General features: G+C 22.6%; 1 protein-coding gene across 1 annotated transcript in view; it reads left to right on the top strand.

Annotated features, from left to right (window-relative positions):
* Nucleotides 1–15,119, top strand: part of LOC112602355 (connectin-like) — a 243,929-nt gene that overhangs the window by 9,077 nt on the left and 219,733 nt on the right. The window contains exon 2 of the mRNA XM_025350390.1: nucleotides 13,621–13,696. The gene's annotated coding sequence lies outside the window, so the exon portion shown is untranslated. The remainder of the gene's footprint in view (nucleotides 1–13,620; nucleotides 13,697–15,119) is intronic.

Below are 15,119 nucleotides of genomic sequence, written 5' to 3' on the forward strand. Positions count from 1 at the left end.
CGATTATATTGTAATATTTAAGTACATTTTTTATATTATAAATTATTATTTTTTAGCTCATTAATTTAAAATGTATTTGATTATTTAGTTTATACGAATTATCATATAATATTAAGCTTAGCTTAAAAATGAAAGTTGAAATAATGTTTTTTTTTTAACTAATTTTTATAGTTAATTGAAGTTTATATTATGCTTTTTATGAATAGTGAAGTGAGTATGAGATGCAAGAAATTTTTATTTTTTATGTGTGATTTTTCTTTAAAAAAAATTATATAGAGGTATATTTTTAAAGTTGTATATATCCTCCAATTGTTTTTTGTATTTTATAGAATATTATATGGTTCCATAAATAGACTTAACATTGATAACAGATTGTTCTTTACTGCTTAAGAAAGGTCATTTTTAAATCGAGTTTTGTAATCTTTTTTTCGTGATACATTGCGACCCAGGAGGAGGGTTTTTTTTTAATATGTACCCCGCCTATACCATAGTTTTATAATTGATTTAAACATATTTATATTTCAAATTAAAATATAAATTGCTTCTTAATTTTATAAAGACATTTTTGAGGAAAATATAATTTAAAAATAAATCTAATGCTTAATTCAAATTTAAAGTCATTATTATTATACTTCAAAATTATGTAATTATTAATTAAACTAAAACAGTTCTTCTAAAATAATACGTTGGAAAATAAAAATTTCTTAATTTTAGAGTACCTAGGGGAAGTTATTTAATCGTTGAATTTAAAAAAAAAATATGCTTATAAATTAAAAGGGCTTGGGATAAATTTGTCCAATGAATTATATGTTAATTTTTTTTTTTTTTAATTGATAAAATAATAGTTAAAATATGAAAACTGTTTTGTTTTAATTTTATAGACATTTTTTACACCATTAAAATAAAAACTATTATTTTTATTTTTAAATAATAACATCGAAAATATAAACACTTACCTAAATCAAAACATTTATAAGTCAAATGTAAATTTCTTGCTGTCGATGTTTCTATTTTAATGTTAATTGTATATAGGTGCGTAAAAGTTTAAAAGTTACGTGAAATTGCCATAAATTGAATAACGGCGACAGACTTACATTTTAAAAGTAATGCTATTTCAAAGGCACTGGAAATAATAGATTACTCACAGAGACGTTTTAAAACGTGGCAGTATTGATCTCAGTTAAACGCTAAAATCTAACACTGGATGAACGTCGCAATGTTATTACACAGACTATGATTAGCCTAGATAGATTATAGCATTCTTGCATCATGTAGATAAAACAATCTGGTAACCAACTGTACCCTCGACTAAATACGTTTAACTTTTGAGTTATGATGGTATTATACCAACGGAGTCAAATATGTTCATACATTTTTTTAATAAAAATATGCATAAACCTATTTTATGTAAAAAAGTTGAATTAAAATATTTATAAACATCTGGCCCCGTGTTTTTAATAGTGCCCCTTCATTATTTTCAATTTAAGGCAAAGTCTAATGATTTGTTCGACAGTTTTCATTTGCCGTTATTGTTAAATATTTGAATGTTATAGAGGAATGTTGATGAATAACTATAGTATTGTAGACTGCAGAGTAATGATACCTAAAAGTTTTGTCTTGTGAGAGACGATGATTTTCTGTACGCATTTAAATCCATTAATTACTATAGATATTAAAATATAGTGATATGCGAATTTATAAAATTAAGTAAATGACATTTATTAGTCTTGCGTTTTAATTTAAATGTCTGAATAAAATGAAAAAAATTGTACAACAAAGTGATACGAGTAAATGCATTATTATTATTATCATATTTTAAACTTTTACCCTAAATTAAAAAGGCAGTTTTCATACATCGTATTCGTTATACAATGCAGTGTTTTACGGTAGATATGTAGTATCGTTGTCATCTCTTGACTCTTCGTGGTTAACGCGTTTTAATAGCCATAATATTATCGTAATGGCAATGTTGTGACAACGAAACTAACCCAAATTAGAAATGGAATTTACTGTTTTAAAAAATATGTAATAAATCACCCATGTTTACCACTCTCCCTGCCATTAGTCGCATTTCCTGGTGCACTGTTATTTTAAATCTGTATATTCCCAAACTCGGATTTACAATATATTATGTGACATTCGTTTGAAAAAAATGTGTTATTGTAAAATATTGCACGGCGCCCTTCAAAAAAAAGTAATAATAATAATTTCACGCGTTACGAATCACACATAGGGGAACATCTGTCGTGGACGCCACCCCTTTCATTTTTCCGAAAAGCGCAACACGAGTTTTGAGGTCTGAAATTGACTCTTGCCAACAGACCATGATTCATTTTTTTCATTTGATCGGTTTCATTAATAGCTTTATAAATAAGTTGTTCATATTTTTTTTTTCGTTTTTTAAGTATATTTTTTTTTGTTTGAATAAAAGAAAAGACATGTTTTATTATTTTAAATATAATTAGAATTATATGTTTACTGTTTAGTCTTATTATAAAAACATAAAAATAAAGTTCGAAAATTGTCCTTTTTTTCGTTAAAAGAATAGACAAATTAATGTAAATTGTCAATACAATAGATTTACTTTTAATATACGTGTTTTCATACTATATTAATAAAATATATATGTATAAATTAATATTTAACACTTTACAATGCGTTAAATGTATGAATATTAAACTTATATTTTTACTTTAATTTAAAAAAAACTAATGATAAATAAAAGTATATATTATATTTTTATTTGTTAAATTGACAAATGTTTTGTTAAATTATTAATTATATCTTATTCTTCTCAAAACTTTAAATGTGAAATTTGAATAGGTATTTTGTTATTATTAGATGCATAAGTATATTTAAAATAACGAGAACAAATCAAATATATAATAATTCAGAGTTATGTATTTACAAAGAAATGAAGATATTTAATTAGAAATTGATTCCATGATCTATCGTTTTAATTATAAGGTCTTGTACTTGTTAAATAATTTAAATAATATATTTAGATTGGTTTGGTAATTGATTAAAAATTAACTTAATTTCGTTATTTAATATTTTAAGTTGTCAATTATACAATCCTTCACTCATAAACAATAGCTTTTGATTTCATATTATGTGAATATTGTAAGTATTTTGTATTATTTATTTATTAATACTTCAACGGGGTTCTAATCAAATGAACATTAGTATACGCTTCATAAATATATGAATATATATTAACACTAGGAAAATATAAGTATAAATCAACTTAATTGTTTTGAACGAACGTAAATATAAATAAAAGTAAAATTAAAATTTGAAAATTTATCCTCACATTGTCGTTTATCATTAGTCTTCTAAGTGGTTTATTTGCTTAATAATTAGCGATTATGTATTCAATTTACAATATTTGAATTCATTTTAAATTAACGCCAACATTATTATTTGTGTACGTCGACATAAAATTCAAAAGATTTGGATAATTTAATTTATTATCCACTAAAAATTATTTTCGTTCAGTATTCTTTCATAATTTCCTAATTTATATTTCTTGAATCATATTATATTAGTATGTTTTCTAAATTTAAAACAAATTATTGTAGCTGACATGAGTATTAATAATGGATATTTTTTCAACCATCGCAATTAATGTATGTTATAAGAAAAAGCATCTTTATGAAATATTACTTTGGAGGAATGTTTTAAATTTATTTCTTGACATAAACTGATCGGCCCCATTCTCCTTTTTACTGCCGGAACGATTAATTTCAACGCTGTGCGATTCTGTGTGATTTAAAAGAAATTTGACAATACATAAAGAAAGATTTTAACCTTTGGGAGTGATAATCAATTTTCAAATCCCAAGTACTATCTTAAGATATAATATTTTATTATACTAAATAAATTGAAGGACATTTAAGCTTATTCGTACAAGTAGTGTGATACAATAAGTTAAGGTATAAATAATATTATTAAATATCCATAAGATAAAAAAAAAAAAGATAAAATAATATCAAAACATATTACAATGATCTTATATTTATCGACTCTTTCTCTTTCTCGAACGGGCAGGTTATAATAATGTGTAATTGTAGAATTAATATTAACTACAGTTATGACATGTATCTACTTTATTAGATTTTATTTATTTTTTTTAATACATTAAATATTTAATATAAACAATGAGGTTGATTTTGCGTGATTCAATATGGTGGTATGTATACGAAGGTGGTTAATTACTCTATAATCTCCTATTTTATGGATGTTTTATATGGTTTGGATTACGGTAGTGTTGATTGTTTGTTATATTTAAGCAATTGGTTTTTCTTTTCGTTAATATTATCAAATATAATACAATTTTATATGTAGTAGTCCAATATACGTCATATATAAAAGATATAATATTTGTTGTTTTAGAAAAATTAAAGATAAAATTGACACCTAATACATTACAAAATTAATATTCATTTTGCTTCTTAATTAAGATGTATCAAAGTTTAATATTACAATTAACGTATATTACGTTATTACTTACCTAATTATATGAACTACAAAAAATTGTTTCGCGCCGCAGTAAAAGATTAAAAATATATTTTATGTTAGCTTCAGAAATATGTGTGATCTTTGTTTATTTATTTAACTAAATGTGAAACTTTAAAATAGGCTCATAATTCGAAAAAATTCTGCGTTCAAGTTTTATATTAAAACCATTCGTTACAAATACTTGTAATATTGGATATTTTTATTAACCATTTACAAATGGCGCAGTATTTTCTATTTGTGAGTTTTTACAAATTCACAGATTTTAGTTTTTATTTTCTTTAAAATTATACTTTGAATTCAAAAACTTTGATTCTACACTAAATTAGATGCCAAAACTGTTTTAAAAAATACATTTGTAATTTTTGCTTGAAATAAACGTATTGTACGTTATTTATCGAATTGTTTGAGGTAAGCTCTCAAAATATTTAAATAGATTTTTAATGACTATCATCAACATTATACATATATATGTATACGACTTGACCGAAGATTAAGTAAAATCACAATTCTTAAAATAGTTAAAAATTAAATTGTAAGAATATTTAAAATTGACGCATTTTTACAATACTCGTACTTAATAGTAAATAGAAATATTGTGTTGTTTGTTAATTTAATTTTGAAAACAATTTTATTAAAAAGGAATAATATCATTACATATTTTTTGATAGTGGTGCAAAGCCAAATTAAAGTATGAATAATTATAATTTTGAATTTATTTCATTTAGAATATTTAGATACATAATAATATATTATAATAATTTACCAAATTCATTTTGTGAATTATAGACATAATTTTTTTTTTAATGTTAGTGTTTATCAAGAATTATTAGTGTAATTTTCTAAATCAAAATTTAATGTTCATAAAATATTATAGAATTTATATAAATTTCTCAAAACTTTGTATATAATATTGAAAAGTAAATTACTCTTTTAATAACTATTATTACTTGGTATTGGTATTGATTTATGAGAAGTACCAAAGGCAATTTATTAACAATAAAACTAGAAAATGTATGTACTTACCTAGAAATTTTGATAGTTATTTAGTTTTAAGTATTTTAATAATTTGTAAAGAATCTGAAAATTACTGACAAATGTATCAGAATTTTGAACGTTACTATATTAACATGACACGAGACGACTATATATATTATCGGAATAAATTTTATTTTACTAATGGTCTGATAGGTATTCTGATGGTCATAATCATTTGTCATATTTAATAATTTAGTATTGAATTCAAATTTATCATCACACAGTTATGTGATTATGTTGAAACCTATTACATAACAGAACGAATTTTTCAGTCTTTACTATTTTACTATTTTTATGTAAATATTTAGATTGTATATTCATAAGAAATGCCAACATTTTTTTTCCAAGTATTATTAAACATTAAAACTGGAATAACAGGTACAGAATTGGCGACCTCAGTTGTATTAAAATGATTGCTTAAACGTATTCACGTGCCAAATATTTAATGGTAAAAAGATAAAAACACATTTTTTTACGTTTTCACATCTCTTAGTGGTAGGTACATAATAAATGATTACTGCAGTTAATTCTTAAATCGTGACAGTTAGGTAAGGATGTAAAATTTGCAAAAACAAAAAAATAAAGTTGGTTTACTTTATTTTAATGCGTTAAAACTTCGAATATCCAAAATTGTATTTGTAGTTTAATAATTTTATTTTATTCATGTTGCAGTCTTAACTATTATTACAATCATTATTCGTTTATAAAAATAAATATAACCGTTTAACTTCTAATTATTTAATTAAAAAAAGTAATATTTATTTTTAACCATTAAATATTTTCTTAAATTATATATAAACTTTGATTTTATTGTTATTTATTATATTAAAATAACTAATTTAAAAATAAAAAAAATTATTATTTAAGTTAAGGCTTGATATTTCAATACACTGTTATTTTTTAAACCATATTCAAGAATCACGGCTTAATATAATACGTACCTATTCAATACAATCTCCAAATTATTTGGTATTGTCAGTATTCATAACTTATTTTATGTGCTCTTTATACATTTGCAAATACGGTTTTAAAACAGTTTGACAAACTATATTCAATCAGTTTTCTAAATGCACTGTCATTAGTTATTAGTTATAAATAGTTACCGATGATAATAATATATTGGCAGTGAGCAAAACTATATTATTAGAGGAGCTTTAATCAATTAATTCCAACTGTATCTATTATGTGTTTGAATCCAATAAAAATATTGGTTTATTTTCTTTATAATATCTAATTTAAATGTATAATAATTATTATACTAACTTAAGAGGTTATTTAAATGTAAGAACTCATAAATGAATGATTGTAATATAAATATGAAATTTCTCTTAAAATCTTATTAGATATTTTATATAAATATGAAATATTCTAACTATGAATGTGAATTAAAAATTTCTATTATAAATAAAATATTTTTTTATTCATATTTAAACTAGTGTGCTTACAAAAAAAAAAAAAAAAAATAATAATAATAATAATAAAATAAATAAAATATTAAAATGTATTAGATAACGATATTTTAAACACAATCATTAGGAATATTTTGAGATTTAATTCACTAAATATTACTCAAAAACACTTAATCAGTATTCATTGTTATACCTATTAATTTTATCGGATTGGTTATTATAGTTGACAAATATTATTTGTGTTGTTTGTTTCCGTGTTTCTAGTTTGAATTCGTTTAAACATGTTAATTTATATTGCATTAGAATTATATAATTATAAAACTTATTTACATTATCATTATTATTCTATTATTGTTAACATTGTTATGTGGTAGGAAACAATTAAAACGTTGTCTCTATATCTCTGTTATGGTGTAATAGTATAGTGACAGATTTATACTAAACGGATAAATATGAAAGGATTTAGATGTTAATAATATTAGATAGAACATTTGGTTATACCAAGTACACTTTAGTAAATATATTGAAATAAAATGTTAATATAATATGTTTTACTTTACCGATTACGTTGTTAATACATAGAGTAAGCAATAAAACGGGACTACTTCAGCACACGGATATGTAGCAGGCTGAAGGATTATATTATTATAATTATTATACATTTTGTTAACTAATCTAAATGTAGTTATAATTATATGGTTGAACTCTGTGGTAATACAGAAAAGATATAAGATGACACATGTATCTAGCCGTCTAAGATATATACACGTTTATTATAATAGTGAAATACTATAACGGTGTAAAACATCTTTATAACATCATCATTATTAATTATTATTAAAATATTCAAAGAAAATGCAAATTATTTATTAAAATGGTAGATTTAAGGAACTAAATTTGACATTCAATATTTAGGACTTTCTTAATATAATAATAATAATAATAATAATAATAATAATGATGAAAGGTATAGATGAACGAGAAAATAAAATAGAGTTGAGATATGAAACAGTAATTAATTTATTTTGGATTTTCAATTATTTAATTTAATAATTATAGTAAATTATTTAAAGTAAAGTTTTAAACGTAATATTATATTACATTAAAATACCACAAATGAGTAAAAATAAATTAAATTTTAAATAAAATAGTCATTTACTAGTTTAATACTAGTAGTATAATACATTTTCAATTATTCCAGTCTTCGATTGTATTTGATTAAAAAGTCATGTTAAAATTTAAATATTACAAAATCCGAATCGGTGACTTAATACTAATAATCTAACTATTTTAAAATGTTTTTTTTCCGATAAAAAAATACCTACTTAATTAAAAATTTTTAAAACACGTAGTTTTTAACTCGGTATATAATTCAGAACTTAAAAGCTTAATTTAATGTTTATAACATTTTAACAAGTAATTCTTACAGTTGAAATAAATTCATTATTTTTAACCTCGAAAATAATTTTATTATTTTTTTACAATAGTTTCATTGCGATGGTAAACAAAAGATTTTTTTTATTAATTTAAAGTCCTTTGCTTTAGAATGGTGTACATTGTTTATCCAATTAATTCTTTATGATTGTACCAATGAATAACTAACTGTAGAATAAGGATTAATTTATGTTAATGATGTATCTATAATCTTTATATCATTATTATTTTTTTTTAATAAAAATTTCTTAATTTTTTTTAAATGTGCAATTTAGTAAAAAATAATAAATTGAGTTTATAATTTGGTATTTTGTTAACTTATTATTAATTTTTAACAAAATTTCTCCTTTATAAGTTACCATTGTAATTATAATTATTAAAAATATAGTTTATTTTTTATTAAATTGGAATATATTATGTTTTCTAACCAGGGGCGGATTCAGAAATTTATCAAGGAGGGTATAATAAATCGTCATGCCAAGATCCGATTGACAGTTTATCGTAATTCTTTTGAGTAGTGGGTAATCTAACCTAAGCTCAAGCGGGGTATTTATCCTATTACCTCCCCCCTTTGGATCCACCACTGTTTTCCTATTTGGTTTAATAATTAAAATTATAAGAATAAAAATAAAATCTAATGACAATACCATTTTGAATGCATTCAAATAATTTGTGGGTATGTTTGGTGGAATGAATGTGTGGCGTGTGCTCATCCCAGTAGCGACTGTATATATAATTGATCTTTAATCTACATTTCAAGACAATTGTTCTTGGATGGTTGATCAATTGAAAATTTTAGTTACTAAAATTGTAGTCTTGTAGTTATTTTTATTAATATTAATAATAATTTTTAAAACTTTAAAGGCGAATGATGAACATCTTAATATTGAAGTCTTTGTATAATTGTAATAAAAAAAATTACAAATGTATTTTATGTTTGAAAAAGCTTAGCTGCTATGTTCAAGACATAAGTGTAAAAAAAAAATAAAAAAATAAATAAATATTGAGTCCAGCTGATAAGCAGTTTGCGTCTTATCTATACTATCTACCTATGTTGTTAAACCCGAATATCGCGTAGTTTGTACTTTTATAAAGTTCAAAGAAATCAAAGTAATAGTATATATATATATAATTAAGTTTCAGAAATATGTCAACTAAAAGTTTACGACAAAAATGTATAGCCCAAAATACGTAAATCACAATAAAATATTAACTATACTAGTAAGTACACTCGGTCGAGTTGGCGGAGAACTTTACTGGTCACACTAAATTTATCTTCAACATTTCATCGTCGCTTTTACTGAATTATATATATTTAAAATATTTATATTTTCATGTAAAAATTTCTCAAGTTTTAACTTCTGTCAAAATGTTTGATATTTTTCCAATATTTACGTTCCTCAATAATAGTATAAATTTCTATCGAGAAATGGACTTAAAAATGTCCATATTATGTTATGTTATTTTAAATGTATTTTCAATTTTTCAATTGTTGATATTTTATTAGTTATTACACTAGGCACACCTTTATTAAATTCATCGCATTTCATGTAAACAAAATTCGTTATTAATATTTACATTTTTTTATTATTAAACTGTATTCTAAATCTTTAATGATTATTAGATGAATTATATTTAACTTACAAATTGATGTACATATATACTTACTTATTTCTCTAATTGTCTAAAAGTTGCTTTATTATTATTACTCTGAGTACGTAATATACCTACTGTAATATATATTAGCCTTTATTATAGTTTATAATAGTTCAAATATTTTGAATTAAAAAATAATACAAATTTTTAAAATAATAAGAAGTAGATAGGTATGTAGTTATTAACACGATATTTTACTATAATAAAAAAAAAGTAAATATATTTAGTTATTATTATATAAATGTTCATTGTTAAACACCTCCGTTTAATTGTAATATTTGTCTATTGATAGTACGAATGTCTGAGGTAAAATTTATATAATAAATAATACATTTTACACTTTAAATCTTAAGTTTTTAAAGTTAAACTAAATATAACTTTAACTTTGCTCTGTGTATTATACTTCAACTAAAACTATATACAGATTTTTTTTTGTTATAAATGATTGTTTGAATCCCAGATATACGAAACATTTTTATTGTTCAGAACTGGATTGAATTTTGTCGCATTAATGGAATTACAGTATAATTTAACCACTGTTTTATTTTTGTACTCTGATACTAGGATATCCGGAAGGTATGGAATGAAAAACCTTAAATGACAACAGGATGGTACAGTTACTGGCTAAGTTGTCTTCATACACTTTAAAAAAACTTTTATAACGGCCAAAAGATTAATTTTAAAAAAATAAAATACTATGTTAAAGTTAGATTTTGTTTTATTTGATAATTAATCATTATTTTCTAAACTTAGATTCTAAATACCTACATATATACAATTTATAAATGTGTCCAATTGGTATAGGTACCTTTTTTCAAAGTATTAATCATATTATATACCGACCAAATCATTTTTTGGATAATTTGTTGTATGATGGAAGTGATTATTATATTAGTTTTACAATAATTTTTTTAAATTTTTTTTTATTAATTATCGCGTTTTGAATCAGTAAATATGTTTTGAATTTTAACACTTAAGGCAGTTTCCGATAGAAAATAAGCTTAGTTCCTCATAAGTAGGAATTTTTCAGTACTTTTAAAAGTAATTGAGAATAATTAAAAACTAAAATATGGAAGAACAGAAATATTTAAAAATCATTAACTTTAAGTAGAATTTATTTTATTTTTTGTTTTAATTCAAAAAGAAATAACCATCGAAACTTGAAATATTTATCAAATATTTTTATTACTGAATATATATATTTATAACATGCACAACCATTTAGTTTTAGTTTTGACAACATTGAACATTTAAATGATAAATAATAATTGTAGATCTATTGTTGTAATTCGAAAATATAAACGATAGAAATTTTAAATTTTTTATCATTTACGATGATGTATATTATTATTTCCCATGGATAATAGAATTTTTAAAACAATTAGACTTGTTTAGGTATAGATTTTTATTACTCAGAGTCTAAAATCATATTTACGAATATATTTCTTAACAATGAAACTAATGATAACACAGTATTAATCGTGAAGTAAATAGATCTAAAATTAAAATGGTAAAAGTAATGGTTTATAATAATGAATAAAAGGGAGTAAATCTAAAAAAAAATCATGATTTTCATTTTAAAATACATAGTCATTTATATAATATAATAATAGACAATAGTGAAATAAATTCTATAACGTGTTATTACAAACTAGTCACAATTTATTATTAATTTTAATATATATATTTATTTATCTTATTTAAGCCCGGTAACTACGGTCATTAGCTGTGGATAGGAACAGTAAGTTTTTGTGTTAGGTTTATTTGGAAAGTTTGGTTAGTAAGGTTAGAACATGTGTGTGTATGTGTGTGCGCCACGAATTCGTTATTAAGAACTCGGGTGGTCACCCATCCGAGAGCCAGCGACACCGCTCAATGCTTGACCTCGGAACGTATGAGTGATTGAGGCCAATTACTGTACACACCAGGCCACTTTTAATATATTATTTATGGTTTTAAAATTAAAATAATACAATTTATTTAGAGATAATGTAGTAATTTGCTAACTTTTGCCATGTGTTTAATACGTTAATTGTGATATGTGGGTGGGCCCATAGGAGTGATCTACTGTATGTCATATTTGATTGAATTATTCAAGCAATAAAATTATTCACATAATTTATAAATATTTAAAAAAAGGTTCTGTTTACTTATTGTTTATTCATTAATAAACGTGAAAAAGACAAATCTCAAATCTCCTTGACTCCTAAAGTCTTGCAGCCACACTTACGTCGATCATCGAAACTGCACTTGTTTTAAACTTTATTCTTTTCATTAGTGTCAATTATATTTTACTGGCTATTGTACAGATTACGACGTCAGTTTATCACATGTTACACTTATTATTGTTACACCGTTTTTGTGCCTCGATATTCCCAACAAACTATTTCCTAACAAAATAATGTGTATACAAAAAAAAAAAAATAAAATAAGTAAATAAATAAAAACATTAAAAAAATATTGTACTTTGCCTTTTTCATTTATTCACTGTAAATCATATTTGCTTTGGATTTTATTATATTACTTTGTTTGTTATTTTTACGGATACATTTTGTTAGCATAAAATGAGTACCCGTTCGTAGTATATTATAATATTCAAAGGGCGTATTATACTTAGATATTTGATGTTTCATCGAATTTCAATTTATTATTATTTAATTTGTAATGAGAAAATTTTTTTTTACAACTTAAATAGATTTATTACATTTTTAAATTGTTATTTGGTTTAAAATTAATAAGTATATAAATATTAAATATGTAGGTTTATGCATTTAATATTGGGGCGTGTATTGTATTGTTTTTTTTTTATGAAATTTTATGTATGGTTGTGGTAGATAAGTAGTTCAAATTTTAAACAGAAGCAAGATAGTTAGTTGTTTTGATAATTATGTCTTTTTTAGTGATGGGGGGGGGTTAAAAGTTTTTTAAATATGAAAAATGCTCTGAAAGTTTCATACAGCATGCTTTCAATTAAAAATTTAACATGAATACTTTTTTTTGAGTTAGTAAACATTTCTAATAGTTCAAAGAGAATAATAATTAATTACTGTAAAAAAGTAAAAATGAATTGTTTGGTATTTTGAAGTAAAATGGTGCTAGTAGTTTAAAAATCACTTATTTTCGAAGTAAAAACGTCATTCGGTTTATTGTTTAAATTGAAATAGATAGTAAAATATATAGTCATCATAAACTATACGTATTACATACTGTTAAATATTATCATATTATTTTATATGTACCTATCTATAACGAATTTCGATTGTATGCTGATTAAAAATTAACAAACATAATTGAGAATTAATTTGTAGTTTTAGTTATTTTTTTAAGTATAATAATATTTATATTAATGTAAAAATTGTGAATTATTTTTTTTACAGAATATTCATGGTTTTAGAAATAGGTATAAGGTATATGTTGAGTTACATAAAAAAATATAAATTATTCAACTTAAATTTATCCATATTAACAGCACATATATTTATTGAAATTTATAATATAATATAATGTAATAAAAATAAGTGTCTTTTTTTGCTTTCATAATATATTATATGTTTTATGATTTCAGGTAATTATATTGTAATTTCGCGAAGAACAATAGAAAATTAAATCAAAACTGAAATTGCCTAAAGTTTCTTGGTTGGGTGAGTGTGTTTTATTGAATTAATTATAATTAAATGCCATTATCAAAAATTAATAAATTTTAATTTATTTATTTTTTAGTTAGATATACTTTTTTTCCATATGAGTAGGAAAAAAATTGAATAAATATCTTGACTTATCCACTCATTTCCAATCTATTGAAATTGTATGTCATTTTTAAGTATTTTAAATGTGTTTATTTAAAAAAAAAAAAAAAAATTGCACTGAAATCAATAGCTTTGGTTAGCATTACAGAATAAATAAACTGTATTATATATCTATCAAACTTGTATCCTTAAATTTTAAATTATGCCATTACAGGAAGTATAACGAAAAAAATAATGCATGTTTAATATTTTTATGATAAATTGGTCATGAAAATATTGAGACCTCATTGTTAATTTTATTGTTCTCAGTAATTTATCACAAGATATATATGGTTTACGAGGTAACAAATGATGTAGAAATGGCGATTTTATTGTTGACTATTGTACATTTTTTACGACTTACGCATCTGCGTACAAAATACAAAGGCCAAGATTTTACATTACTGAGAAACTCTGAAACTGCAAACTTAAAATATTTGTTTCTGCAGGCAATTTGTTTTCTTTACATTTTGGACCATTAAAATGATCAGTTTAGTAGTACTTAGCTACTCTTCAATATTTATTAGACTGTCAAAAAATATTATATTTTATTCAATATGAACTTTCAATTTATTTCCAACATTTTTCATTAATCTGCTTGAGTTTATATATTTAGTATTTTTTAAAGATAATAATTCAAAATGTACATTTTTTTGTGAATATTTATTATTTTTAAGTTAAAGTATAGTATACAATGTAAGACCAATGTTCATATTCATTCTTAAAATATTGTGAGCGGACTTAAGAAAAATGAATTCAATTTTTTTTTTTTTATGGTTATTAGAACACATAACCTTGAGTAAATTTTATCCTTTTTTAATTAAAGTTTAATTACAAAATTGATAATTTAAATAAAAATTGTAGAAATTTAAGGCAAATTTATTTTGTAGGTCTTGAAAATGATTTCTTATAAAACATTATTTTATTGATAAAAAAACTATAGTTTATCTTTACAGTAAGATGTATGAATGAATTTATGAATATGCTGTGATTAATTAAAATGAGAGTAGTGTATGTTCATATAAAATATTCATAATCATTTGAAAGTTGAAATTATTTCATAAGTGAATAATATTATAGATAATTTGTTAATTTTTCCTCATTGGATGTTCAACGAAAAGAGTAAGTAGAATACTATGGAAAATATTTGGCACTCATCTCTCTTTGATCAACTCTTCATCTGATATAGCGTTGCGAAATTAAATTTAATAGATTATGGGATTCAAAAATACATTTTAATCAAAATTTGCTTATAATTGATACTAACTAAAACATTACT

Source organism: Melanaphis sacchari, unplaced genomic scaffold (assembly GCF_002803265.2).
Source record: "Melanaphis sacchari strain LSU unplaced genomic scaffold, SCAv2.0 Contig86_pilon_pilon, whole genome shotgun sequence".
Classification (NCBI taxonomy): Eukaryota; Metazoa; Arthropoda; class Insecta; order Hemiptera; family Aphididae; genus Melanaphis; species Melanaphis sacchari.